Source organism: Cyprinus carpio, chromosome B19 (genome assembly GCF_018340385.1).
Source record: "Cyprinus carpio isolate SPL01 chromosome B19, ASM1834038v1, whole genome shotgun sequence".
In the NCBI taxonomy this organism is placed as follows: Eukaryota; Metazoa; Chordata; class Actinopteri; order Cypriniformes; family Cyprinidae; genus Cyprinus; species Cyprinus carpio.
Genome location: NC_056615.1, coordinates 9998624 through 10013976, shown reverse-complemented (window position 1 = coordinate 10013976; position 15353 = coordinate 9998624). Strand labels below are relative to the sequence as shown.

Sequence of the window (15353 nt, the reverse complement as noted above, 5' to 3'; positions counted from 1 at the left end):
GTTGATTTGGTCTCTCTGAGGTTTTCTTTTCACCGCCACTAAGGATAAAGCTGGCAGCTGTGATGGCCATAAAGCTAAGTGTTATGGGAGAATAATAAGAAATGAGCATAGGTGCCCACCCGTAGCGTGCTACATGTTTTTCTGAACCAGTGTTGTTGCAGTGATTGGACACAGATGTGGAATATGGAAAAGGGCTGTGGCTATACAGTATATCTCCACATGCCTACTACAATTGTTGGAAAAGGTAATCACATACACTAACGTCAAAAGTTTTGTGGTCTGTACGATTTTTTTAATGTTGTAATTTATTACTGTGATGACAAAGCTAAATTTTCAGCATCATTACACCAGTCTTCTTCAGTGTCACATGATCCTTCAGAAATCATTCATTCTAATATGCTGAATAGCTGCTTCAAAAGAACAGCATTTACTGCCACTTTTGATCAATTGAATGCATTCTTGTTAAATAGAAGTATTAATTTTCTTCTAAATGAACTGACCCCAAACTTTTGAATAGTAGCGTATTCCCACTTGTCAAATCCACCAAGGTGCATTGTGTTGCGATACCCATTCAAGGCTCAGTCAAACTGTTTTACTTAAAGCTTAATTTACCATGTAGTGTGTCTGAGAGGTAAAGTGGTTGTCATATGGAACAGTACGTCCCTCTGAGGACAGAACAGACGGGAGAGAGAATTACATCGGCAGCCGGAGTCCATCACTAGTGATTATAGTATCACGGCTTTGATGCCCTGTGTCGTAACTCCATTAAAGGTCCTTTGTGTGCTGTCATCTTTACAAACCAACTCCTCACAGAGAGAGAAATAGATGGATTGTCTGAACAGCTGTGACAAATACAAGATTGTCCAAAGAATGGAACATATTAAACAGAAGCTGTTCTAGTGAGCAACAATTATGCTGCCTTCTAAGATAACTTGTTTTAGCCAAATTAGACAAAGGCAACATTAATTGAAAAGGCAAAAGTGTCAATTGAAATAAGTCAAATCAAACTGAAAGCTGATGAATTTAGCAAGTATTTTTATGTGCTGTGCATTTTTATGCATATTAAAGCACTGTATGTGTTTAGCAAATTGCTGTAGCATCAAACTCTACTGGAATCAGTTGTGAGTCAGGAGTCTTTTGCGATTCCCGAGAGATTGTTTCAAAGGTTCAGTTCTGTTAGGATATCCATATTGCCTAAGATGACAGCTGTCTATGAATTCAGTGAGACAGCTAGACAGCTTGCTAGGTTTTAAAATAGAGTTTTAGTCTCAAGAATGTAAAAAGAATGTAACACAATCTCAAAGATGATGCAAAGCCTTGAAATGTGCTACTATTAGTGTGCGGTTTAATATTAGCTGTTGTTTGATCGGGTTTAATGTCAAGTTATTGTGTGCATGCATAGGTACACTACTGTTCAGATATGTTTTTAATGTTTTTGAAAGCAGCTCACTTAGGCTGCATTTATTTTATCAAAAATACAGTAAAATTTTAATATTGTGAAATCTGATTACAATGTAAAATAACTGTTTTCTATTTTAAGATATTTTAAAATGTAATTTATTTCTGTGATGGCAAAGCTGAATTTCCAGCATCATTCATTCTTCAGTGTCACAAGATCTTTCAGAAATCATTCTATTATGGTGTCATAAGCCTTTAAAAATATTTAATTAGGATTTTTTAAAGCAGTATTTATTTTTATTATTTTTTTTTTTGCTGTGATACATTTTTTTGGATTCTTAGAGTAGAAAGTACATGAGTAAGGGGGAAAAAAATCTTTCTGACACCAACCTTTTGGATGATCATAAACACTGGGTCATGGTGTGACTCAGTCTTCTGTTTCTCGGATGTTTCTCCTTTTTCTCCTCACGAGTTTCAGAAGATATATTTACACTCTTATTGTATCATCATATGTGTCAGTTGTTTATTTTTATGTATCCTGGGGAAATGTAGTCTCCTAAGCAATGAAAGAACAACTTTAGAGAAATAGCATATTCCTTTGTGTCTGTATAAATGCAGCATAGACACTTTTGAGCTGAGTAAAGGTGTGGTTAGTGTTACTGACAGTTTCATGTCTGTTTTCTAGCTAAGACCACTTCCAAAGGTCTAAAGACGACATGCTCAGTAGAAGGGAGTTTCACTCGTTCTCCCTCCCTCATTTTTTCTCGTTGCACTCTCGCTCTCATCTTAAAGAAGCCCACATCAAAGCGCCCATTTAGTGCTGGTTGGCAGGTGTAGGGTTTTATGATAGCATAATGATTTCCTGTCAAAAACACCCCTCACATGGTCTTGATTTGTGCGCTCATAAAGCAGTAGGGGTGTACCTTTGAGGCTTCACTTTTTGTTCAGTTTAATCTTAAAAGAAAAGAAGGTTAATGCATAACTTTTGACATAAACTGGATTTTATGGTGTCTGACCATTTGCACTAAATGCAAATCTTCAAGTTATTCATCAGCCTTTAACATCTGATCTTTTTTTTAAATGTACACCCAAATGGTTTGTTTCTTCAGAAATGCAATTTATAATCCTGGTATCGTGTTAACGAAAGGAGAAACAACAGTGACGGCTTCTACACTGAGCCCCTGATGAGCAGCTACTGTTTCAGTTGCTGTTTCAAAGATTGAATCACTTTTCTGAATTGCAACACTCCATTTTGTTCACTTGATGGTCGCCATAATTGCCTTATTTAACAGGCTCATAATCTATTTAATTGTGAAAAAGCACCTTAAAGTCTCTGATGACCAAGTTTTTGTTTAATAGATATAGAGTAGTTTGCTTTAAGCGTAAATGTTCTTACTCATGATTGCAAGGGACAATATGAGAAACTTTTTAAATGAAACCACAAAAACAGTTTAAAACCATAGAAGAAAAGAGGAAGTTGTAGTTCTCTCTTTTTAACCTTAGCTCATACCAGAGTCCCATGTTTCTTTCCTTTGGTGACAGCGTCTCTAAGAGTTTGACCCGTTTGAGACCTCATTCATCCCTCCTCTGAGACACTGTCCTAATCTCCTGTTGACCTACAAATTCATTGTCCCAAGCGGAATGTCAAGCACAAGTACAATGCCTTCACCCGTCCCACAATCCTGAGTGCCACAGATGTATATCAAGGCCTTTGAAGGAAAGCGGAACATTTATAAATGTTACTTGTACAATTGCTTGTTTCTGTGTTCAAGCAGATGCAACAATGTGTTAATCCACTACAGATTTGTGTTTGGCTCCCATACATACATCTGCGGTCATACACCTCATTTCATCATCTGAGACATCTTTCTGGAGTCAGGAGTCTCCATAAGGCCGCATTCCTCTAATGCCATGGGGAACACCGGTCTGTATTCCTCTGTTATTGCTCATGCTTGTGTATTTTTAGGCTGAGTTCTTTCTGTGCCGCAGAACTTATGTTTCCTGTGGCCTTGTGCTCTGCCTGATTTATTTAAGGCCCTTGAGGGTCCCGCAGGGCCAAGGCACTAGCCTTGAAGGAGTCCCTGGAAAGACCTCCTGGTTGTGTGGCATTAGAACTGGATTTACTCTCTCTTTAATTATGAGGGGCTGTATGGACTCTGTTTACTGCAGAGGCTCAGAGAGGAACTAATCCATCATCCTGTTTGTCAACTCCAGCGGGAGTCTCAAACAGCCTGATATGTGGAGAGAGCTTTCTGAGAATATAGTCCCGAGTATGTGAACACCAGGCAATGAGGGTAAAGCCTTCTGTCACAAGTAGAAATACTGCATTGGCTCTCAGAGGATTGCAAAATATTCCTTTTATGGCAGTTCAGGCGTAGGAAAGAAATGCAGTTTCTTTGTAATGCTTACTGTGCTCTTAAAGAGATAATTCATCCGAAAATGACAATTTTCACAATTTTTTTGAAAATTATATTATAGTATGTTGTATTATCATATTATGGAGTGAACCTAGAAACTATTGGTATGGATTTTTTTTAATGGATTTATAGTTTTTTTTTTTTTGTGGGGGGTTGAATTTTATCTCTCTACCTGAAAATGATAGACTTTTTAATTGGGTAAAGTATCCTTGTAATTTTCTCACTTTTTAAAAATTATATTATATTCATCATAATTCTATTTATATTTATATTATAATATAGTTTTTGTCTTGCTTTTGTTTTTTCTTTATAAAAGAAAGGGTAGGAAAATGCTATATTTGTAATATTTCAATACGTTATATAATAATAAATGCATTTTTATCTCCTTCAACTTTAACTGATTTTTAGTTCTGTTTGGTGACTCCAGTGGAGTAGAAATTACACCCTTCAACTTTAACCAGGCTCAAGTCTAATTGAATTTTTACTTGATTTCTCATCAGCCCAGCTTTAACCCAGCCTGTCACTCAGATGGTTATTGTCCATACCGGATTGAGGTCAGGGCCCAGCAGTAGATATGAGATTTTCCAGCTTGTGAGGAAAAAATTTTGATAGCCATTATAGAACCATTTGAACAGAATTATTAATGACCCTGTAGGATTGAGGGAAATTTGAAAAGCGAGCTGCCGGACAGTGCTCTGGGATTCGGGTGCTTCATCATATTTCATGCTAACGACTTGGGCTTTGAACGGCAGCTCAAATTACATCCTGATAGAGTGATCAGGCAGAAAGCCAGACAGACATGATGGGTAATATGTCAGTGCTGAAGAATGGAGAGTGAGGGCGCTGGTGTATATGGACGTGTGTGTGTATGTGAGCTTTACTTGCTCAGATTTAAGCATCGAGGGAATTAATGCTCTGATAGGAGAAATTAAGGCAGTCAATTGAGATGTAATTGTTGCTAATGGAAGGCGGTTTTTCAAAACCTTTCAAGCCAGCTTTCAGTACAAACACTAAAAGAGGATGTGAAGAGCCGTGGGGCTTTTGAGCCGCAGGTGTGGAGTAGAGTAACACTAGCCTGATTACTAATGTACCAACAAAAACAAACTACATTCGCATTTCCTGAACAAAGCACCAGTGCAGTACCTCACGGCGAGTGTCACGCCGGATGGCCAAGTACACTATAATTTTACAAATAATACTGTTTTTGTGCACAAAATGCAAAAACATCATATTTTGTATTTGAAAAATATTCTGTTTCTGACAGGGAGACTTATGAACTTTCTTTTGCTTAAATTTCTATAAAGTATAATAAAGTATAATATTTACAAAAAACAAGGAAGGACCTTAAGCCTAAGACTTAAAAAAGACTTAAAAGGCTAAATTAATTTCAGAAGTGTAATATTTATAGTTAGGAATCAGAACAAACCCTAATCAGAATGTTTGAGCAAAATCAATGCAATGCTGCCTTATAAACACTGTAATAAAGCATTTTTTCCCCCAGAATTACTGTAATTACGAAATGGCAACTCTGAGATTCTACTGAAAGCTGTTCACATCCTTGAACTCAGAAATGTTTTGTTTCTATGGCAATGAGAAAGTCCAGCTTTATTGTTGATGACAGCTAAACATTTCAACACTATAAATTCTTGCTAAAATATAAGAACAATCTAGGCTGTAATAAATTGACTTATCAAGACAATATGTACTTGCTGTAGATGCTGCTAATTTGTAAAGCTGCTGCCATTTTGCTGATTTTTACATTAAGTTACAACGGTTAAGCGAGAGAAGAAAGAGCTTTTTATAAATTCAGAGTTTCAAACTTGTAATTATAACATGAATGGTTTTTACAAGTCGGAAAGTCTAATTATGGTAATTCTGACATGGTGTGAAAGCAGCAGAAGCTCCCAAGAGGATGCAATTACACATTCCATGTTAATTACTTTCATGACGGGAAATAAAATTAAACATGCCTTGAGGATGAGAATAAATGCCTTTATTAATTTGTAAAAATCTTTTATCAATATTTCATATTTAAATTCATATTTTAACAAGTACACCGGGTTGTGCAAACACCTAATTAAACTGAAGGCTTCCAGACAGGCTTTATGGCTTTAATAGTACCAGGCTGAATCAACATGCATTTACAATCTGTAGCACTAAAGAAGGGCAGAGACTGTTAGTGAAGTCCTTTCCCTGCAGATAGTTGTGCTTTCTGCTAGATAATCGACTGCTTTCAAATCTCTGGCATTGACTACAGCCAACTGAGCACCTAAAAGTGTCAAACATGTCTGCAGATACAGCTTCACAGCTTGCTGATGTATTCTCCTGCTCAGACTGAGCTCTGTAGGGCGGGCAGCTGCTTTAATTGGTTCATTTCTATTCTGTTAGCAGACATCTCAGCTGAATCGCTCAGTATTGCTCATTCAAACCTGTTTTGATTCATTTACTGGGATAAAATACTGCTTTTAAACAGATACTTTATTAAAATTAGAATTATGAGCCCAATAAGAGGAAACAATACTAGGGTTGTCAATCAAATAAAACATTTAATGGAATTAATTGCACAAAATGCTGGTTGTTTAATCAAATTATTGCATATTTGGGAAAAAAAATACTTAAAACAATTTGAAGTCCAGCCAAAAATTTAAATTGACTAATATACACACACACACACACACACACACACACACACACACACACACACACACACACACACACACACACACACACACACACACACACACTTATATTATTATATTAAGAACACACACACAAAAAAATTTGAAATAATTTTTTAAAACTGTTTTAACTCTTCATATTTGGCACCCAAAAGCAACATTGGACTCTCAACATTGACTTTTATTGTATACAAACAAAACACTGAAAATTCATGTTTTTTGTTCAGTAGAAGATAACTCAGGTATTCAGGTAACTGTAACAACATGAAGAGTAAATGATAACAGAATTTTCACTTGTACCTTTAATTAATTAACGTTATTTGTACACATTTGTGTAAATGTGTTAAAAGGACAGCCCTAAAAATGAGACCTACTGAATTAAAATGGCAATTTATTAAATCTGATGTGACTCAAAATAGTATGTTATGAAAATAGTATGCAGTGTGATACTAACCAGGCCTTGTTGGTACATTTTCCCCATCATAACCTTCATTGTCATTAAAATGACCCTTCATTTCACTCTGAGATCAGACACCTTCCAGATATCCTATCTTTACATGCTGATGAAAATTATATTGCTTGATGGTACATAATGTGGAATCTGAGGATGTGATAGAGAGAAAGAGACATTCTAACAAAAGGAATATGGATTCATACCCTGTGGTGGCTCTGCTGATAAACGGTGTGCTGGAAAGGTCAGCGTAAACGTCAGCACAGCCATGTGCTAACCTCCCATCTACACACACATACATACACAAACGCAACAGACACACACTTGTCTGACCAGCACCCCCAATCCATGTGTACTAAATCAAATAAATCAGGCGGAGGGGGTGAATGTGTTTTGAGGAGCTCCCCCTCCCCCACCACCAAATAAATCACACAGAGGTGCAGCCCAATCCTGCAAACATCCTCTCTGTCCTCTCTGCTCACGTTTCAAGAAAACCACAAGGAAGGGTGGAGGGTGGAAGGCATTTCTTCAGTTACTTTGATGACTTGATGCTCAAATGTTGTTTATTAGTATATGAACCCACAGTATGAAGCCAGGATTCATTTAAAACGGTGTTAAATGCCCAAGGATTTCCAATTTTGATATCAATAACCCTCAAATATGATGCAAAGGACCCCTTACTAAATCATAAAGGCTACATGATATAAAATATTATGAAGACAACATTGAAAAGGTTTTTGAAAATAAATAATTAGCTTTTATCCACTAAAAAATATATATTTGGCTGTATATATAGATACAGTATATATAGGTTAAAGGGATAGTTCACCCAAAGATGAAAATTCTGTTATAATTTAACACTTATTCTCACACCCTACTTGTTCCAACCTGTGTGAGTTTTGATGATGACATCATGATGATGGTGATGATGACATAAATTTTAATTTTGGGTGAACTACCCCTTCTTTAACATTTAGCATGATACAGTGCTTGCAGAGTAATTAACCATAAGATTCATCGGTAGAGTATTCGTTTACTGAAGGAATTGTTCATTGTTGCTGTAAGGGTGGAACTAGTTTCATATCTCACTTTCTACAAAACAGCAGACACAAGTCGTTAGTTGTGGTGACAAGAGTGCATGTTAAAGGGCTGGGTTGGGGTTTAATCTAGGCGTTTACAGCCAGCTTTTAATAAATCGATTTGCTATTGCTGAACTTGAGAGGAATGAAGGAATATGATACTCCCATGTCATGTGTCCAGTATGTTCCTTATTTGCTGCATTAAAAACTCATTACCCTGCAGTAACTCCCCTGATAGGCTGAGATGTGTGGAAGCTGGACTGGTGATTGGGCGTGGTCATGTGCTCGGTTCAAAGGTTTTAATACAGTATGTGACTATGATGGGATATTCACTGGTGGCAGCACTGATGCTCTGTATTGTGATTAATCCCTTCAAAGGTGCTACACTTGTACCTTCCCTGCAGAGCAGACGGAGAGCAGGGCAGGAGTTATTCTCATACTGTGTGCTAATCCCTTTATCTGCACAGCAATGCCTCTCACCGGAGCTCCAAAGTCAGACAGCAAAGTTATCGGCATCTCTATCAATCTAAGTTATGTGGTCTCTCATTGAGAGGCATGTTCTGCCTGTTAATCTAATAAACATTGTCTCACCAAGACAACCTTTTCTCCTCCTCCCCCTTCCCTCTCTCTCGGTCTCTCTCAGTTTCAATTAAGTGTGCTTTATTGGCAAGGAAAAAAAAAACATTTCTATTGTATAGTTGTATACAAATATTTTAATATGTAAATTCATTTAATTAAATGATTTTTAATAATAATTATTTGTAGTTTTGACAATTATTTTAATAGTTAAAAATGATCAATCAGCACATTCACTCTGTCTTTATACATTTCTACTGTTTGCAGTTTTCAAAATCTATAAAATTAAAATAATTAAAATATTTTAGAAATTTAATTATATATTTTCTAATTTGATTTACTTGTATTTTGATTCATTTTCATTTTTTACATTTCAATTGATTTTATTATTAATTTTGTTTTCATTTTTATTTTTAAATTTAACAAAAAAGAATATTAAGTAAGAGTTATTGGAATTAGAAGTTGAAAAATAAGACCAAATGCCAGTACTAGTGGTATTCTGCATATAGTCACTTACTTTCTGTTTCTGATAAAAATAAAAAAATAAATATATTCTATGTTTCTGAAGCTCAACTGGTAGAGTTTGGTGCTTGCAACATCAAGGTCATCGGTTTAAATCTCAGGCAGAACATGTATAGTTAAAAAATATTCCTTGCATCTATTGTAACTTGCTTTGGATAAGTTTAATATCCTTCACAATAATGAACGTTACCACCAATTTTGTCAAACTATATAGATACAGATACATTTATGAATAACTTGTGTTGATAAAGTCTCACAGGCATTGTTTAACAAGCTTTTTTTGCAGACATGTTGGATTGAAATCTCTTACAGTTTTACTAACATGTGTGAGGAAATACACTTGACTGGGTTCTGACAATCACACACATATTTACAGTAATGTGGGCCTCTTTTTGCCGAGTGTTGGCTTTGTTTAGCTGCATGTTGCCAACACAGTTCAGTGGTTCAGTTCTGGTCTAAATGTGTTAAGGAATGAGATAAAGGTCAAGTCAAATCTGGGATGCTTCCTGTAGCTGTGGCAACACGTCAATGTTCATCTGTCAGCGCTGAATGTGCTTAGCATTTTAAAATAATGAGCCAAATCTCTGCATCTTTATGCGGCACAGTGATCATTTTCTGGCTCTGCTTGATTAGCACCTGAGCATTTGTTATCTCCACCACAGTAACATGGAAATTTGATTTCACTTTGTTTATGCTGAATAAAAAGAAAGGGAAATTCAATAAGAATGAATTGCGCCCACTGATAGGGTCATTTATTTGCACACGCTATTTTGTGTCCGGTTCACTAAAGGAATTAGCAAATCAGGTAATGTGCAAATGCACCCACACAATCTGTGCTGAACACAATTTGTGCTGACAATTTGTGCAAAAATAGCACAACTGTTCTGAATTTGCCCTAGAGTGCTTTGCTTTCAGCTGATTTCTTTCACCACTGAATAAGCAGTGTCAAATTCATTTACTTGAACTGGCACAGTCTGCTATTTTTCTCCTGTGTTGACTAAAGTGTTTGTATTTGTGAGGGAGAGAAAGCAGAAAGTGAATGGAATAGCTTTACACAGGCTGATTTGGCCCGACAGTTAAGCGAACCAAGGCTTTGCTCATTTAATTTGATCAAAACAGGGGATACTTGGGGGAAAAGATGGAAAAGGGGAAAACCAATAAGGGGGATCTACCAAATACATGAAATACCAAATAAAGGTTCATGTTTACTCACACACCCCTTCCACCCTCACGAGTTCCCCACATTTGCGTCATTTACTTTGCTTTTAACCACTTTCTGGATTGGGTTTTATTATAAGTGCTTCAGTTTTCAGCAAAAACACATTTTTTACAGGTTTAATTTGTTTTTGCTGTGGTTGTGGGTGTGTTTTTTTTTTTTTTTTGTGCTTATATAATCTTCACATTTTATAGTGAAACGTTAACACTTAGTCTAGGCTGTTTATTACTAAATTAACGTCATGCCTGGTTTAATAGTTATACAGTTCAGCATTAAAGTGATAGTTCACCCAGAAATGAAAATTTGATGTTTATCTGCTTACCCCCAGGGCATCCAAGATGTAGGTGACTTTGTTTCTTCAGTAGAACACAAACCAAGATTTTTAGCTCAAATCGTTGCAGTCTATCACTCTTGTAATGAAGGTGGATGGGAATCACAGCTAAAACATACAATAGAACTAAAAAAAACATACACAAACAAAACCAAATTAGGGCCCGCGGCTTGTGACGATACATTGATGTGGAAAGACACAAAACAATCGGGCTTTAAACATATTTTAAAGATAATAGAAATAATTATAAAATTACATATAAAGATGTACTTAAAGGGATACTCCACCCCAAAATGAAAATTTTGTCATTAATCACTTACCCCCATGTCGTTCCAAACCCGTAAAAGCTTCATTCATGTTCAGAACACAATTTAAAATATTTTGGATGAAAACCGGGAGGCCTGTGACTGTCCCATAGACTGCCAAGTGACTAACAGTGTCAAGGTCCATAAAGGGCATGAAAGTCTTGGTCAGACTCCATCTGCCATCAGACGTGCAATCTGGGTTATATGAAGCGACGGGAACACTTTTTGTAAGAGAAGAAAACAAAAATATATTTTCCTTAAGTATATAAGTTCATTTATTAGTACTCTTTTTAAAAGTATGTGAAATTATACTTCATTTTTACAAGGAAATGTAAATGATTTAATATAAATGCATTGAGTACAAAAATGACCTATTACATGATGGTCTCCCAACCTGGTCAATCTGGTCTTTTGGCTGGATTTAGAAGGAATTTAGTCAGTTTTCAGCTGGTCAGACATGACCATCTTAAACCAGCAAACTAGCATTTTGTTTTTTGAGCAGGCAGTATACTATATACTATTACATAAAACTCAATAAACAGTATTCCATTCCCATCTCTGTGTGTGGTTATTGAGTGTAGATTTGAGGGAGGTCAAGGCAAGCCTGTGGTACGTGCAGTAGGAAATGACAGTGTCTCTGGAGACAGGCTTTAATGGGACATCACTCTTGTCTGTGGGAGAACGGAGAGGCACAGCTGTTGCATACACACTCCAACACACTGCACAGGAAGCTGAGACAGTGGTTTCATAACTCATGGCCTTTTGGAGAGGAATGTGCCCTCTTTAAACATCTGTCACATTTCAGATAAGTACATCAATCCAAGCAGACACTTTCACTCTATCTGTGATTGCAGAAGTGTTCAGTAAATATTCACTTCTTCTGATGTATGTTTTTAAAGTCTGTCTGTGGTGATGCAGCAATTCTTGGCGTCTGACCTTTGCACTGATTGTTATTAGTGTGACATCAGTTCATGCCACTGCAAGTTCTCTTTATATACAAAGCATCTGAGGATTGATTTCCATGCCAGCTGATTAACCCATAGGATGAGTGCAGTTTCCATAGAGACACAAAGTCAGTTGATCAAACGTGGCCAGTTTAATTGGAAGAACCCTCTGGCTTGCACTCGACTAGGAGCTTGCTGATTGGTTAGTCGGTTGCTGTAAGGCACAGATGACAAACCATTGACCCAGGGAAATTGCTTCCTGCTCATCTGCCCCCAAGACCGGTCATAATAAATCCCTACACAGTTCATTAGCTGTCTGTAAAGGGTATTATTTGATCCTGGGGGGTGTCTTCATCTCATAGGAATATGTGGATACAGTGAGGATCAGTTTTTCTCTTCACAGCAGGCTGGTCTCTTCGCTCATCCTTCTGTTTTCACCCAGACACATGGCCTTGTAGCATCCAGACTCAAGATGGCCAGCTTTCTCTTCTTCTCTCACTATGAATTGGCCTCAGTCTGGTGATGAGGAGGGGGTTGGGCGGAAAACTGTGCCTCGATTGTTGTCATATATTGGTCAGTTTGTTAAACTGAAGAATGTTGTTGCACATTAGCTGGAGTGTTGCATGTCAGGATTTAAATGTTGGAATCTGGCTAATTTAGTCAAAATGATCATTTACTAACCGTCATGTCATTCGAGACATGTTTTTTAAATCATGTACTGATTTTTTTCTGTTCAGTTATAATCAATGGAGACTAGAGCTTTCAAGCTTCAAAAAGAATACAAAAGCATCATAAATATTGTGTATAGTACTGTTTAGAGGTGGGTGATATACTGGTAGAAATTTGTCAATAGAGATTTTGGAAGTTTTTTGGATTTTATCGTTTTTATCGCAGTTACTAGTTGCTGTGCTGCGTGGTCACAAAAACTTAGCGTTTCCATTCATTTTTAAGCATTGTGGTTTAAAAACAGGTGATTTTAAGCTATTGAAATGGAATCAACAGCGAAAGAGAACTCATTTCGCTATATGTGTGCGAGACTGTTTCTGTCAGAGAGGTGCATGCATGTGAAGTCGGTGCTCATGGAGCAAGTTATTTTTGCTGCTTTATAGACCTTAAATTCACTCACTTGCGTGTCAAAATGCCTATCTTTGCAAGTATCCTTGTAAAAACAGTAGGTCTTAAACGAAAGCAAACAGCTGAGAAACAAAACATGTAACAGTATATTGGATCTGGGCAGCTCTTAAAGTGACAGCAGTCTAATATTCCTGCTGTCTGTCATTCATGTTAATCAAACAACAAAAGAGAGAAAATCTCTCACTGCTCTTGACTAAATCACTTTTGTAACTTTCTGTCACTTTTGTTTCTTATTCTTATTTAATCACTGACTTATTTAATCACTGACTTATCTTCAGTAAGCTTGAGTTTTTTTTTTCAAAAGTTTAGGGTCACAGTGTTTTTGAAAGAAGTCTGTTATAGTCACCAAGACTGCATTTTTTGATGAAAAATCAGTAATATTGTGAAAATACTATTACAATTTAAAATATCTGTTTCCTATTTTTTCCTGTTAAATCATTCAGACTTCATTTGTAAACTGGATCACATGATTCATTGAAAAGATGTGACTCAAAAGAACAATTCATTCATGAATCTAAAATTGCTTCTTTGCTCATGAATCATGAGCTTGGGCAAATGTCAAGATTTTTAGTAAACAGTGGTCTATTTCACATGATTTCAGATGGAGGACTGGAAATGTAGTACATGGCTTTTTTGGTCCTTTTGTAATTTTAGAGCTTTTTCAACTCTAAGCCATTCATGTTTACTATATAGCTTTTGTTTTTGGTCCTTTTTATAATATAGATATATATATATATATATATATATATATATATATATATATATATATATATATATATATATATATATGGGTCTGAAACGACATACATGTGAGTAATGATAACACTTTTTTGGGGGGTGAACTATTCCTTTAAATCACTTAAAAGTGCCCCGAAGCAGACTGAGCTTCCTGTCACAGTGAGTGCAATGTAACAACAGACGACACGCACCCCCGTGTCCAGCAAAGAGCCAGAACACGGCATATGTCGAATGTGTTGTTCTCCTCTAACGTGGCCAAAGAGAAGCTGTGAAACCGTTGGTGTTTTAGAAGCTAATGGCCTCTTGATTGACACCTATGAAAGCTTTATGATTCTAACTGCCTCCTGATGCAAATATTTCAGCATTTTATGCTGCAAAGAATGCCAACAATTTCCAGGGGTTACAAAATACTGCAGTATTACAATGTTCTTTTTTTAGAGCGTGCTCCTGGAGATGAGTTATTATCAAAGCTTCTGTCAGCAGAAAAATGTATAATAACAAGAGCATCCACAAAATTCCTTGCAATTGCATTACTCCTGCTCCAGTGCAATTATTTATTCAGGAGATGCCGCTGGCGATTGCATGAGAATCTTTTACCGGATGCATTCTCAGCAGCAGCCCAGCTGTGCTTTTCCACAAAATCCCATCCTCGCTGTGACCCCTGGGAAGGAAAGTCTTTGTGGTATAGTCGTCTGTAACTATAAAGTAACTTTAAGCCAAATATCTGTAGGTATGGTATTTTTTCCACTCTTTTTTTTTAACCTTGGCAGTGAGATGCTGTGAATTTATAGGCGCAGATATACTAAAGGATCCAGATGGACACAGTTCTTACACATGATCTGGTGATCTGGATCTTCATCCGTAATGACTCTGGCAAAGAAGTGACCAATGGCTTGCCCAAAGTGTTGCCAAGGACTACAGTTGCTCATCTCGATCTGGGACTACAGCCTTTCCAAACACATTCCCCCATCAAATGGCTTTTCCAGTGCCTTATTTTATATGGCATGAAACACACAATCCTAACATTCCGTGTGAAGGAATCGCTTCCTTTTTTTAAATTTTCATTCTAACATTTCAGTAAAAATGGGTCGCATATTTCTTAGACTATAGTTTTATAAGCAGTGCTGGATTTAGGTATATTATATATACCAAAATCTCTTCGTCGACAGTTGTAGAGACTTCAGGATGGGGAACAATCCAAAACAGTCTAGCAATAACATCTTCCTAAACACCTCTGATCACCTTAGCAAATGCATGGCAACCCTTGGCAGTAAACATCCAGTTTTGTGGTTTATATCTCTCTTCATCTGCATGTTATACTCCCTAAAATACAATCATTAGAGGAAATCATTGCACAAACTATCTTCAGATCACAGTTGCTATAGTAACTCTGGAGCACATTTGTGAGGATCTAGACAAACTTCTTGGTGCTTGTTCCTCAGAAGGAAATTGATGCTGGTTCTCACATGCATTTTAGCAGATGCTTGAGATGTGTCCATGCTGAGAGACTCATAAGCGCTCTGCTACTGGGAACCAATGATCCATTGTCTTCATTAGACCATGA

General features: G+C 36.8%; 1 protein-coding gene across 2 annotated transcripts in view; it reads left to right on the top strand.

Annotated features, from left to right (window-relative positions):
- The window catches only part of pag1 (phosphoprotein membrane anchor with glycosphingolipid microdomains 1), a 50342-nt gene that overhangs the window by 19640 nt on the left and 15349 nt on the right, over positions 1–15353 (top strand). The gene's annotated exons all lie outside the window — the stretch shown is intronic.